This window comes from Oreochromis aureus, linkage group 22 (assembly GCF_013358895.1).
Source record: "Oreochromis aureus strain Israel breed Guangdong linkage group 22, ZZ_aureus, whole genome shotgun sequence".
Classification (NCBI taxonomy): Eukaryota; Metazoa; Chordata; class Actinopteri; order Cichliformes; family Cichlidae; genus Oreochromis; species Oreochromis aureus.
The window spans coordinates 11,562,920-11,574,932 of record NC_052962.1 but is presented as its reverse complement, the minus strand read 5'-3'; the positions used below and the strand labels follow the sequence as shown (position 1 = coordinate 11,574,932).

At 37.7% G+C, this 12,013-nt stretch overlaps 1 long non-coding RNA gene across 1 annotated transcript; it reads left to right on the top strand.

The window, feature by feature from the left end:
- Nucleotides 1-5,492: 5,492 nt before the first annotated feature.
- On the top strand, nt 5,493-6,256 carry LOC120435913. Its single transcript, XR_005610011.1, has 2 exons — nt 5,493-5,563; nt 5,786-6,256. It is a non-coding gene; the product is annotated as an uncharacterized LOC120435913 (long non-coding RNA).
- Nucleotides 6,257-12,013: the final 5,757 nt, after the last annotated feature.

The window sequence follows — 12,013 nt, the reverse complement described above, 5'->3', positions numbered from 1 at the left end:
TCTTTATCCTGTTTTCCTTCTGTCACCCCAACCAGTCGCAGCAGATGGCCCCGCCCCTCCCTGAGCCTGGTTCTGTCGGAGGTTTCTTCCTGTTAAAAGGGAGTTTTTCCTTCCCACTGTCGCCAAAGTGTTTGCTCATAGGGGTCATATGATTGTTGGATTTTTCTCTGTATCTACTGTACAATGTAAAGTGCCTTGAGGCGACTTTTGTTTTGATTGGCGCTATATAGATAAAATTGAATTGAATTGAACTGAAACGAAAATCCAAGAACAAGAAAACAAGAATTAACCCAAAACATAAGATAATAATTCAATTCAATTTTATTTATATAAAGGTAAAGGTACTTTATATTGTAAGGTAGAGCCTACAATAATAAATACTGAAAAAAAAACCCAACAATAATATGACCCATCATGAGCAAGCACTTTGGTGACAGTGGGAAGGAAAAACTACCTTTTAACAGGAAGAAACCTCCAGCAGAACCAGGCTTAGGGGGGGGCATCTGCTGCGACCAGTTGGGGTGAGAGAAGGAAAACAGGATGAAAGACAAAGACTTAATACTAATACTAAACCCAAAATGCTTGGTCTAACGACCCAGGACCATGACTGTCAGCCTCCAGGGTGCTCTTTGTTGTCTTTTAACTGAAGAAAGTCTGCTGTTTGTACACATGGACAGTAGTCAGAACATATGAGATGAATGGTCTAAGGAGCTTGGAAAGAAAAGTGTCTGGACTTCTTTGAGTTGCTTGAAGACGTTTCACCTCTCATCTGAGAAGCTTCTTCAGTTCTAAGGGTCAATGGTGAAGAGTCCCAGATTTAAACCAGTGGGAGTATCCCTCCAAAGAGGGACAAAGGACCCCCTGATGATCCTCTACCTAATCACATGAGCCAAGGTGTGAAAGCGGGTGTGGGTCACAATCAGCCAGAGTTTCGGGTGAGCTCATTGTGAAACCTGGCTCCACCCTATCATGTGATTTCCTGAGGTCAGATGGCCCAGGATGTGAGTGGGCATTAAGGCGTCTGGGAAGGGATCTCAAAACTGGATTATAGATTGCAGACAGTTGGTGTCGTAAACCACCGCCTCTGTTCAAAGATGGTCGCTCACAGTGGACGTAAATGGCTTCTTTCACTCCTGTTTCAAATCATCTGTCCTCTCTGTCCAAAATGTGAACGTTGGCATCCTCGAAAGAGTGACCTTTGTCCTTTAGATGCAGAGATGAGATGAATGAGTTCCTCATCTTCTCTGCTTATTTCCAGGTGTAAATACCTGGAATGGGTGTCAGCATTTGTTTCCAAAAACAAAAACAAGCATTTAAAATGAGAACAAAACAACAAACAACAAAACAAAAACAAGCATTTAAACCTGAAGAAAAAATGAACTATCACCTCCATACTTCTGTTTTGTAATTCACTGAACTTCCTGTAAGCTGTAGTGAAACTGGATGATAATGACAAGAAGAAACCATGTCTGATGAACTTCATGCACTTCTTGCTCCACTACTCATTTCATCCTCCTTACATACACCACCATACACCACCATAAATATTAATACTGGATAATCAAAGTGATCACATTTAACACTTGGTTGTGTGGTGTGTTATTTTCTTACACTGTGACATTTTCTGTGTAAAATCTTTAATTTCCTTCTACTTCTGACTTTTAAGTCTGACCTTTGCTCTTCATCACTACAGACACTGAACATTGTCTCTAAACTTTGCACTGTAGTTTCAGTTTTATCTACAGAACCTGTAATACAGCAGTATTGTATGCTGTTTAACAGCAACTTCCCAACTATTGGGGAGAAATACATATTTATACTGGTCTATACCCAGGATATACAGAAATACACAATACACAGCACAACATATTTTTTCCTTTTATGATCCCATCTATAACCTCTAAGCAAAAGCACCACACGTGTAGTTATAATAGTTGTAGTAGTTATAGCACTAGTAATATTTCTGCTCTGTATAATGTAAATTGTTTCAGTTTAAGTCTGTAAAGTCTCAACAATGAAATTATTGACAGAAAACTCAACTGGAGTGTTTATTGAACCTTCTAACAAGTACAATTTTATTTATATAGCACCAAATCACAACAACAGTAGCCTAAAGGTGCTTTATAGTGTAATGATGCACACAGAGAAAAAAACAACGTTTGGTGGTCATTATACCATTGGTTTACCTTTCAGGTGCAGTCAAATGAAAAATGGCAAATAATAAGGCAGCTGGAGAACAGCAGACTATGAGCCTTAAACGGAAGTTTATCAGGGATGGTTTGTTTCATGCCGATTATACCAGTTTTATGACTGATATTATTTCCAAAGGGTGTTCAGAGAAGGTGCCTGCTGAAGAGCTGGATCACTGAGATGGAGGATTGTGGTACATTCCAACATAGGTTGTATCACCCACAGAAGAAGACATTGCCAGTTGTCTTTGATTGTGGTGATTCCTTTCAGGTAATGTCTCTGAATGGACTGTTTCTGCAAGGCCTGAGTCATGGAGTGCACACATGATAATGCGTTTTCCAATTATCCACTGCTAGTGGGTTAAACCATCAGATGAGAGCTGAGGGTTGGAGTGGGCTGAATCTTCAGTTTGATTTGATTTAGTTAGTTTCTATATTATTTAGCTGGAGTGTGTTTGTAATCAGATATATGTGGGGTTTGTTAGAATAACTGCAGTATTTTACTGTATAGGCTTTTGTACCTGGGCTGTGTCAGGGGGAAATCTTGTAAATTTTATAGGTGGTTGTATGACCGGCATCTATTTAAGGAGTCCATGTTTATATGTGTTGGTAGTGAGCGTGTTAAACCTCTGTACGTGTAAACAAAACAAAACAACAACAACAACAACAACAACAACAACAACAAACAAACATATTCAGAGCTCTGAAAAACTACTGAAGGCTCTTGTGGTTGGTTTTTATCCATCTGCTCCCCTTTACATTACCTTTTTCCTGCTACAGTCTCCTACATGCTAAGTATCAGGTGCTCTGAAATAATTAGGGGCCAGTATGTAGGAGCCTTATATGAGTTTTTCCTTTTTTGGATTAAGAGGGTTGGTTTAGATGCACACACTGTATTGATGCACGGTTGTGGGGCGTGACTCATCGGTGTATTAGATTATAAATGTGGTTCACTCACCTGTTCACCTCACCTGCAGTTGAGGAGCAGAAAGGTAGGGTGAGCATGAGGGGAAACTTTCTGTTGACCGCAGCTTGATGTATAGTTTAATGCACTAATTGATGCCATAGTCATATGTTGTAGTTTGACATAGTAATTGGTGTAGTATTTTGTGAGTTGCATTCATGTTTGTTTGTGCAGTCTATGCATTTGTATTACATTTGATCTCATCTACTGAATTGTGGGTTTGGACTAAAAAGTGTAAATAGCATCCGTAGTGCACTCCATGTGTTTATTGTTGCACGTCTTCAGTGTCCTAATGTTTAGCCTGCTGCAGCCGTTGGTTGGAGGAGCCGCAACAGTGAGGGCACTACCTAGTTTATGCGATTTTTTTTTACATGAAGAGATGTTTTCAGTACGTTTTTTACTCATTTGTGTTTCAGTTTTTATCACAGAGAACAAGAAAGCATTTTGTTTGTAAAACTATAATAGTTTTGAGGCTTAGAATAAATACACAGAGTGGCAAGCAAATAACAGAAAAAGGCCATTTTGTTTCATGTTAGTTACTACAGACAATATAAATTATCTGAAAAGCAAACATTTTTATTGTATTTATAATACTTTTTATAGAGCAATTTTCTTGCTCCCAAACTTGTAGTTGAAGCAGAATTAATGTCAAGTTGGATTTTCTATGACTGTTTTAACAATCGCCTGTTTTTCTGTATGTAGGAGGTATCTACATATCTGAAGATAAATGTGCAGCGATGTCACGTTTGGTGCTTACAGACACCACAGTGCATTTTGTGATTTCATAGCTTGCCTTGTGATACTTTGCTGCTTCACATGATCACTGTCATGCTGGCTCATTTTACTGTAACCTTTTTATTTCCTTCAGTGCACATCATTCTCTTGTTATGGGAGATCGTCAGCAGCGTGAGGGGGCAAAAGGTAACGGAGCATGCTTTCCCTCTAAATACTGTAAACTGTATGTCTGATGGCAAAATAGTTGTAAAATACAACTAAAAAAAACCAAAACAATCTGTGGTTTGTTTTGTTTAACCCAGTAACCCCAGTTTTATAACTTAAGTGTAAAAAAAATCTTTAGTGAGGTCAGCAAAATGATTCACACCATTGTCAGCCTCTAGTGTGCCCTTTGTTGTCCTTTAACTGAAGAAAGTCTTCCCTTTGTGCACATGGACAGTTGTCAGAACATATGAGTGAACATATGACCCAGCGCTTTAAGTTTTCTTGTATTTTGATATTCATTGTTTATGTTTAGTTCTTTTGGTATTAGCTCCTAGGTTCCTCCATTGTAGTTCTTTGTTCATTTAGATCCCTTTGGGTCATCACCCCTGTGTTTAAGTTCCCCTTGTTGTTGATTGTGTCTTATCTGTCATGTGTTACGTCTGCGTCTCGTCATGTTTCCTGTTTATTTTTAAAGTCTGGTTTCCATGTCCATTATGTTTAGGTTTAGAATGAACATAATGCACACAGAAAAAATGTAGTCAGCTGTTTCCTCGTGTGTCTCCATTTCCCTGATCACCTCATGTGTGTATTTAGTATTTGTCTCTTACTGTTCATGGTCAGGATGTCTGCCCATTTATCTTCATGTTATTCTAGTCATAGTCATAGTTCAAGTCATAGTCTTAATTTGTGTCCTAGTCACAGTTTTACTTTTGTCTGTTTACTTTGGTGTAGACTTGGTCTTTTTGGTTAGTTCATCTGTTTGGCCAGAATAAAAGCTCAGCTTTTGTTGAAAACCCAGCTCCTTTCTTCAGTTTCTGGGTCCGTTCAACAAAACACACCACCATATCCCACCGTGACAATGAGATGAGTCAGATCCTCATCTTCTCTGTTTATTTCCAGGTGTAAAAACCCTGAAAGAGATGGCCCTTTCTGCTGCCAGAAACCAGCAATTTACTCTGAAGAATCCACCTGGTGCCATACTGAGGATAGTGGGGCTCGAAGACACCATGTACAGAGGGAAACTTGATGAAGTGAACGGCTGGGGAAGATTCTACCTTCCTGAGATCGTAAACATGCAGGTCTTGATTGTGGTGGAGGGCACCTCGTGTCCATGTGACGAGCTCGTGCTGATGAACCATGATGGCAAAAAGATTTATGCCTATGATGGAGAGAAGCTGCATCTGGTGGCTTCCAGTCTCCAGGAACTACTTGACAAAGGAATAGAGTATCCAGCATCCGAGAGCTACTCCAAGCGAGAGCCCTTGGTGAGAAGTTAGTGTTAAGAATAAGACTGGAGATGCCTGGCGGTAGAGATCGATCACCTGACAGGTTCTGTGTATTGTGTTGTGTTCTGTTTAGACTGAGGAGGACTGGGAAGCAGTGAAGATGGGAGATGTGGGAGGAAACTGGAGGAAGAGCATCAATAGCTGGTGAAGGAAACAAAGCGTTCTTAAAAAGCCTAAAATCATAGGTGGGTATCCAGCCCAGCTTAGACTTAGATCCAGGATTGAAGCCTTTATGTTTGACTGCAGTGGTTGTAGCTCTTTCCTTGTTATTAATCACTTCAGTAAAACACAGCTGGTGTTTTTCAGGGATGGAGAAACATGACATGTTGTGTCTCAGAGTGATCAGAGGTTGATGTGGATAATCATTGAGAGGTTGTTGTTCTGTTAATAATACTTTTTTCTTACAGATTCTGGTATTTGGCCAAAAGAGAGCTTCACATTTTTGGCTTCAGTCCTTTGAAAGCAGACATCATCATCATCTATAGCATGAAGTATTACTGCATGAGCCCCTCTGACCACACACTGATGTCAAAGCACAGCAGAATGTGTAAAATCATATGCATTGTATTCTCCATGGATTGTTTGATCTGTTTTATATCTGCTAAGTTTCCCAACATTGACAGAAATGAAAAAATAATAATAATGAACTATCACTTATACTTCTGTTTTGTAATTCGCTGAACTTCCTGTGAACTGTAGTGAGGGAAACTGGATGACAACAAGAAAAGATGTCTGATGGACAGTGCTGGTTTAATGTTAAGTAAAAGTTTTGCTTCTTGATGATGGCTGCTCTCTGTAAACTTCATCCTCTTCTTGCTCCACTGCTCATGTCATCCTCTTTACTTACACCAACATTAATAAATATGAATACTTAATAATTCAAGTGATCAGTTAATACTTGTTTGTGTTGTGTGTGGATTAGTTTCTCACATTCATGACATTTTCTGTGTAAAATCTTTAATTTCTTTCTACTTCTGACCTTTAAGTCTGACCTTTGCGCCTCATCTCCTTTATATACAGAACCCATGCAGTATTGTATGCTGTTTAACAGTACTGTACGATGCTGTAACATGCGTGGTACTTCCTTTGGCACATTCAGTGAGTGTATCTAAAACAGTGCTTTTATAATCAAAGCTAACCGACCGTGGCTCAGGGGTTGGGAAGCGTCTCTGTACCGGAAGGTCGCCGGTTTGATCCCCGGGCTCTCTGACCTGGTTGTTGTGTCCTTGGGCAAGACACATATATATATATATATATATATATATACACACATATACATATATATATACACACACATATATATGTACCTACGGTGGCCCTGAAGTGCAAACCACAAAAACAAATCACAAAACGCACAACAAATTGAAAAGCGCAAAAAACAAATTGTAAAGCGCAAAATCAAATTGAAAAGCGCAAAACAAATTCACTTAACGCAAAAAAACAAATTGAAAAGCGCAAAAACAAATCACAAAACGCACAACAAATTGAAAAGCGCAAAAAAACAAATTGAAAAGCGCAAAAAACAAATTCACTTAACGCAAAAAAACAAATTGAAAAGCGCAAAAACAAATCACAAAACGCACAACAAATTGAAAAGCGCAAAAACAAATTGAAAAGCGCAAAAACAAATCACTTAACGCAAAAACAAATTGAAAAGCGCAACAACAAATCACTTAACACAAAAACAAATTGAAAAGCGCAAAAACAAATTCACTTAACGCAAAAACAAATTGAAAAGCGCAAAAACAAATTCACTTAACGCAAAAACAAATTGAAAAGCGCAACAACAAATCACTTAACGCAAAAACAAATTGAAAAGCGCAAAAACAAAAACCAAACCGGAAGAGGTAGGTACCAATGCTGCAACAACAGGCATCACTGATTGGATGATGGATCCGGTAGCCTTTTGAACCGGAAGTTGTTCTGTTCGGAAGTTTGGTGACTGCTCTACCAACTTTTTTCCACAACTTGGACAAAACATGTTGGCTGTATCCCAATTCAGGGTCTGCAGCCTTAAAGGCTGCATTTTAAGGCCGATTACGTCACAGCGGCGCGCAAAGGCTGTCCCAATTCAAAGGCTGCTCGAAATGCGGCCCTCAAATTCGACCTTCATTTCCCTGAATTTTAAGGCTGTGGCGGTGTAGACTTCGTGGCCCAACATATCCCACAATTTATAGCGCGGCAGTCACTGTGGATAATTTTGCCGCAGACGGCAGAAGCGTAGCGGCCGAAGAGTAAACTGTTAAACGTAAGTACTGAATATGATGTCACTTTTTTATGTGCAAATGTTTAATAATGAGGGACATTAAAACACTACTGTTGGCCACATGTCGGCAAAGTTATTTGCCATTAGCGATGTTTGTACTTTCAGCGTTTACTTTGTTTTAAAGCATTTAAAATATAATAATACAATAGTTGACCTTAATCTTACAGAGAATGTGATGATTTTATGGATAATTAAAGTCAGTCATATATCCACAAACACAACAAGCTGAAAGTCAGTGATGCTGCTCGGTTTGCAGTCCTGAATATGACGGCACAAGCAGGATTCACTGCACTGTTAATGTTAGCTATGTTATATTGCTGCCTCTGTTCGGTGGTGTCGAGCCAAACGGACTTTAACGTGTGTTTGAACGAGCTGACGGTTCACTCGTTAAGCTGAAAGAAAGATGCTTTAATCACAGGAGTCACACATGTGTCCACTGGACCATCTGGGAACTCTTCTTGTTTAGCACTCATAATAACACAAACACTAAATCCTCCTTCTCTTGTGCTGTTTTGTAGCAGTGTGTACACCTGAGACTGTCACCTGTCTGTCTGTCCTGCACTCTCTCTCTCTGTTTCTTTCTCTCTGATTGTGGAATAAAAGTATGAACATGTATTTATAAGTTACACTTGTGTTTGAATCCTGCAGCTTATCACACATTTGATTTCCATGTGTGACAACTGCAAGTGTCCAGAGTGAGGACAGACTGAGGGACCCACTGCTGCACATCATCTGTGAGGCTTTGCACCCTGATGATCCACCAGGACAAACTCAGCAGTGTGTGAGGAAGAGGAGGAGGAAGAGCCAGCAGCAGCTGACAGATGGGGAGAATAGACAGACTGTTCCTGTTTGTGAAGGACTGCTAGAAACATTTAAAATAACTAATTGTCTGTCCTGAATCAGTCTTATTAGGTAATGTTCAGATAATTTGATCATCCCAGTGTTTTCAGTGTGGGAGAAAGTACTCAGGGCCTTCAAGTTACACACTATGAAAGGCAGCAACAAGTTTAATATTCAGAAACCTAAAGTATGTATCAGCAGCAGGATGGACCTAAAAATAAATGTTTGTTTCAGTTCTATGAAGCTTTGAGTATTTTGGATTAGTAGCACTGCTGTGTTTGTTGCATCATATTGCTGTAATTGTTTATATGCTTTATATATTCTGAGGTAAGTTGATCTATAGTGTTACATCATATTCTATAAGGATGTTATGTGTTTGTATACTTTCTGCCCAGTTTGACCCATTTAGCAGAAGTCAGCCTGTTTAAGCCTCAGATACATATTAAATCACACAAAGCTCGTGTAGAAACAAACACACGAACAAAATATGTTCTCCTTCATTTCCGTCAAAGCTGTATGAAACGTTTCCAGCGGTTGGTGTTATGGTTGCTAGGCAACCTGGGCAGCGCGACGGAGGCTAGACCGTCCCATTTCACAAGCCTCGCACTTCCGGCCTTAGCGTTTTTAAGTACGCGGCCCTTGAGGATCGTTGAGGCTGCGTACTTTAAGGCTGCAGACCCTGAATTGGGATACAGCCGTTGACTGCTCTTTCTCATAACCACGTTCGGCAGAACAACTTCCGGTTCAAAAGGCTACCGGATCCATCATCCAATCAGTGATGCCTGTTGTTGCAGCATTGGTACCTACCTCTTCCGGTTTGGTTTTTGTTTTTGCGTTTTGTGATTTGTTTTTGCGCTTTTCAATTTGTTTTTGCGTTAAGTGAATTTGTTTTTGCGCTTTTCAATTTGTTTTTGCGTTAAGAGATTTGTTTTTGCGCTTTTCAATTTGTTTTTGCGCTTTTCAATTTGTTTTTGCGTTTTGTGATTTGTTGTTGCGCTTTTCAATTTGTTTTTGCGCTTTTCAATTTGTTTTTGCGCTTTTCAATTTGTTTTTGCGCTTTTCAATTTGTTTTTGCGTTAAGTGAATTTGTTTTTGCGCTTTTCAATTTGTTTTTGCGTTAAGTGATTTGTTGTTGCGCTTTTCAATTTGTTTTTGCGTTAAGAGATTTGTTTTTGCGCTTTTCAATTTGTTTTTGCGCTTTTCAATTTGTTTTTGCGCTTTTCAATTTGTTGTGCGTTTTGTGATTTGTTTTTGTGGTTTGCACTTCAGGGCCACCGTACATTACAGTGATTTAACGTTAATTGACATTTGAAATGTGAAGTCAAAGTCTATTTACGTAACTTTAATGATATTCTAGAAGAACAGAACAAAACTGTAAAATGCACAGTAGAATACTTTTATATTAGGATTTTTCTTTACAGTGCAACCATACCCGCGACCTTGTGGTTGTTAGTTCACATTCATTGGCCGATGCTTAGCGTCATGTTATTATGTGTCCCAAATCCAATGGCATGTCACATTGTTTTCATGGCCACACCCTCACCCCAGGTGCAGAGGCCTATTTCTGTTCAGGAATGTTGTGAATACTTTGAGATTTATATTAATTGCAATTCCTACCTCTACATTTATTTTTTAAAAATATATAATTAGCACAGCGTTGCTGTGCAATGTTTTATGTTTTTTTTAGTTTTTATTCCTATTAATTATATTTTCACTTGTTACCTCTGAATTATTGAATCAGACCTAGATGACATGAAATTTTCAGCAAAATTATAATTCAAATGCTCCTTTAATTATTGATTATTCTCATTAATTTTCGATCATTTTATATATTTTTGCATAGTATTACGTAATACTATGGAAAAATATGATGAATTTAACAGAATGATCTGTTAAATTCAAATGTACATTTGAATTTAACAGATCATTCTCTCAAATAACAGACAAATATCTGTGAAATTATGATACATTTCTGAATGTATTTTTACAATCTAAATATGCATATGTACAAAAACATATTTAAAAAAACAAGTAAATTGTGTTTTACTATATTTACAGTGATGTCATGTTATTTTACATTTGACATGTAAAATCACAGTCTACTTGTGTAAATTTAATGATATTCTAGATAAACTGTAAAATATACAGTAAGATACTTTGACATTACTATTTTTTGGAACAGTGTACTTAATGTACTTAACAGATTATAAAATAAACGAACCAAAAACATCCTGGGCAAAAACCTAGAACTTAAAATCCAAAACGGGTTACCTCAAAAGACACTAGGTAAAGGTATTTCCATCGCCCTCACAGTTCACCACTCCAAAACATAAAACCAATCAAATTAAAATCAGACTCGCAGTTGCTACAAAAGCTTTCAAATGCTGTGATAATAACAAAGGGGACCCTAATAAGTATTGAACATGTGTGCCAAAACCTTCTTCTTTTTTTGAAGTTATAAAAGATGAAAATAGAGTAATATTGCTTAAATTATTAAAGGAAATGTTCCATCTTTCTGCACTTTTGGTTATCACATCCCATTTGCTCGCCATTCACACAAATTTTGACTAAGGGTCCCCAGCCTCTGCATGTCATTTTATATACTGTTGCAGAGTCAGTCACAAACCAAACATGAGAAGACAAAATGAAATCTTAAAACTTAAATAATGTCTTAACATTATCAAGGTAAACATATTTTAGAAGAGGTCTGTAAAAAAAGTTTTTTACAAGCAGACCTTCGATTCAGAGTGACAATCGTGTTGTACACAAAGTTTTTAATATCTTTCCATGAGCAATTAGCTAGGTCTTTTTCCACTTTAAGCATTTCATGCAGTGTTCGTTTTTTGGAACTTTGAGCTCTGCGACAAATTTTCCCAGCCGTCTTTGCACTGCCGTCTTCTCTGCTTCACTCCATGGCCTCTTGACCTTTGCACAGGGGATCTCTACAAATAACACAAAAGACAACATGGACTGTTAACTTTACAACATGTATGTAACCATAGTTTTTTGTTTGTTTGTTTTTTAAAATGGGGTTCTGCTTGTGTATATTTACAGAAAATGCCTAACCAAACAGTAGGTTTAACAATTTACTCAACATTTTGTACCCAAGATATGTAGTAAGCACTTTAAAATTAAGTATTTTGAATTTACAGAAACATGAGATCAGTTATTGAGTAATATACTTACAGAGTGAAACAGCAGCCAATTTACTTTGATACATTTTGTTTTCACAGGTACTTGTTGCATCTAGCCTTTTAAAATATGATACTAAATATTTTTTCCTGCTAAAATCATTCACCATAACAATATTGTTGTAAAAAAAAAAACTGTCAGACTTTAATAATTTGCTATTGTTTTAAATAAGGCAAATATTTCTGATGTACTAGTAATAAAAAAAAAAACTGTGCTGTTGGTAGTAGTCATAATATAGTTAACTGACATCGCACATTTTAAGTCAATTTTTTTTATAATGAAATACAATTGCTAATATCCTTGACAATGTAACAAGTTACCTAGATCATGATTCAGA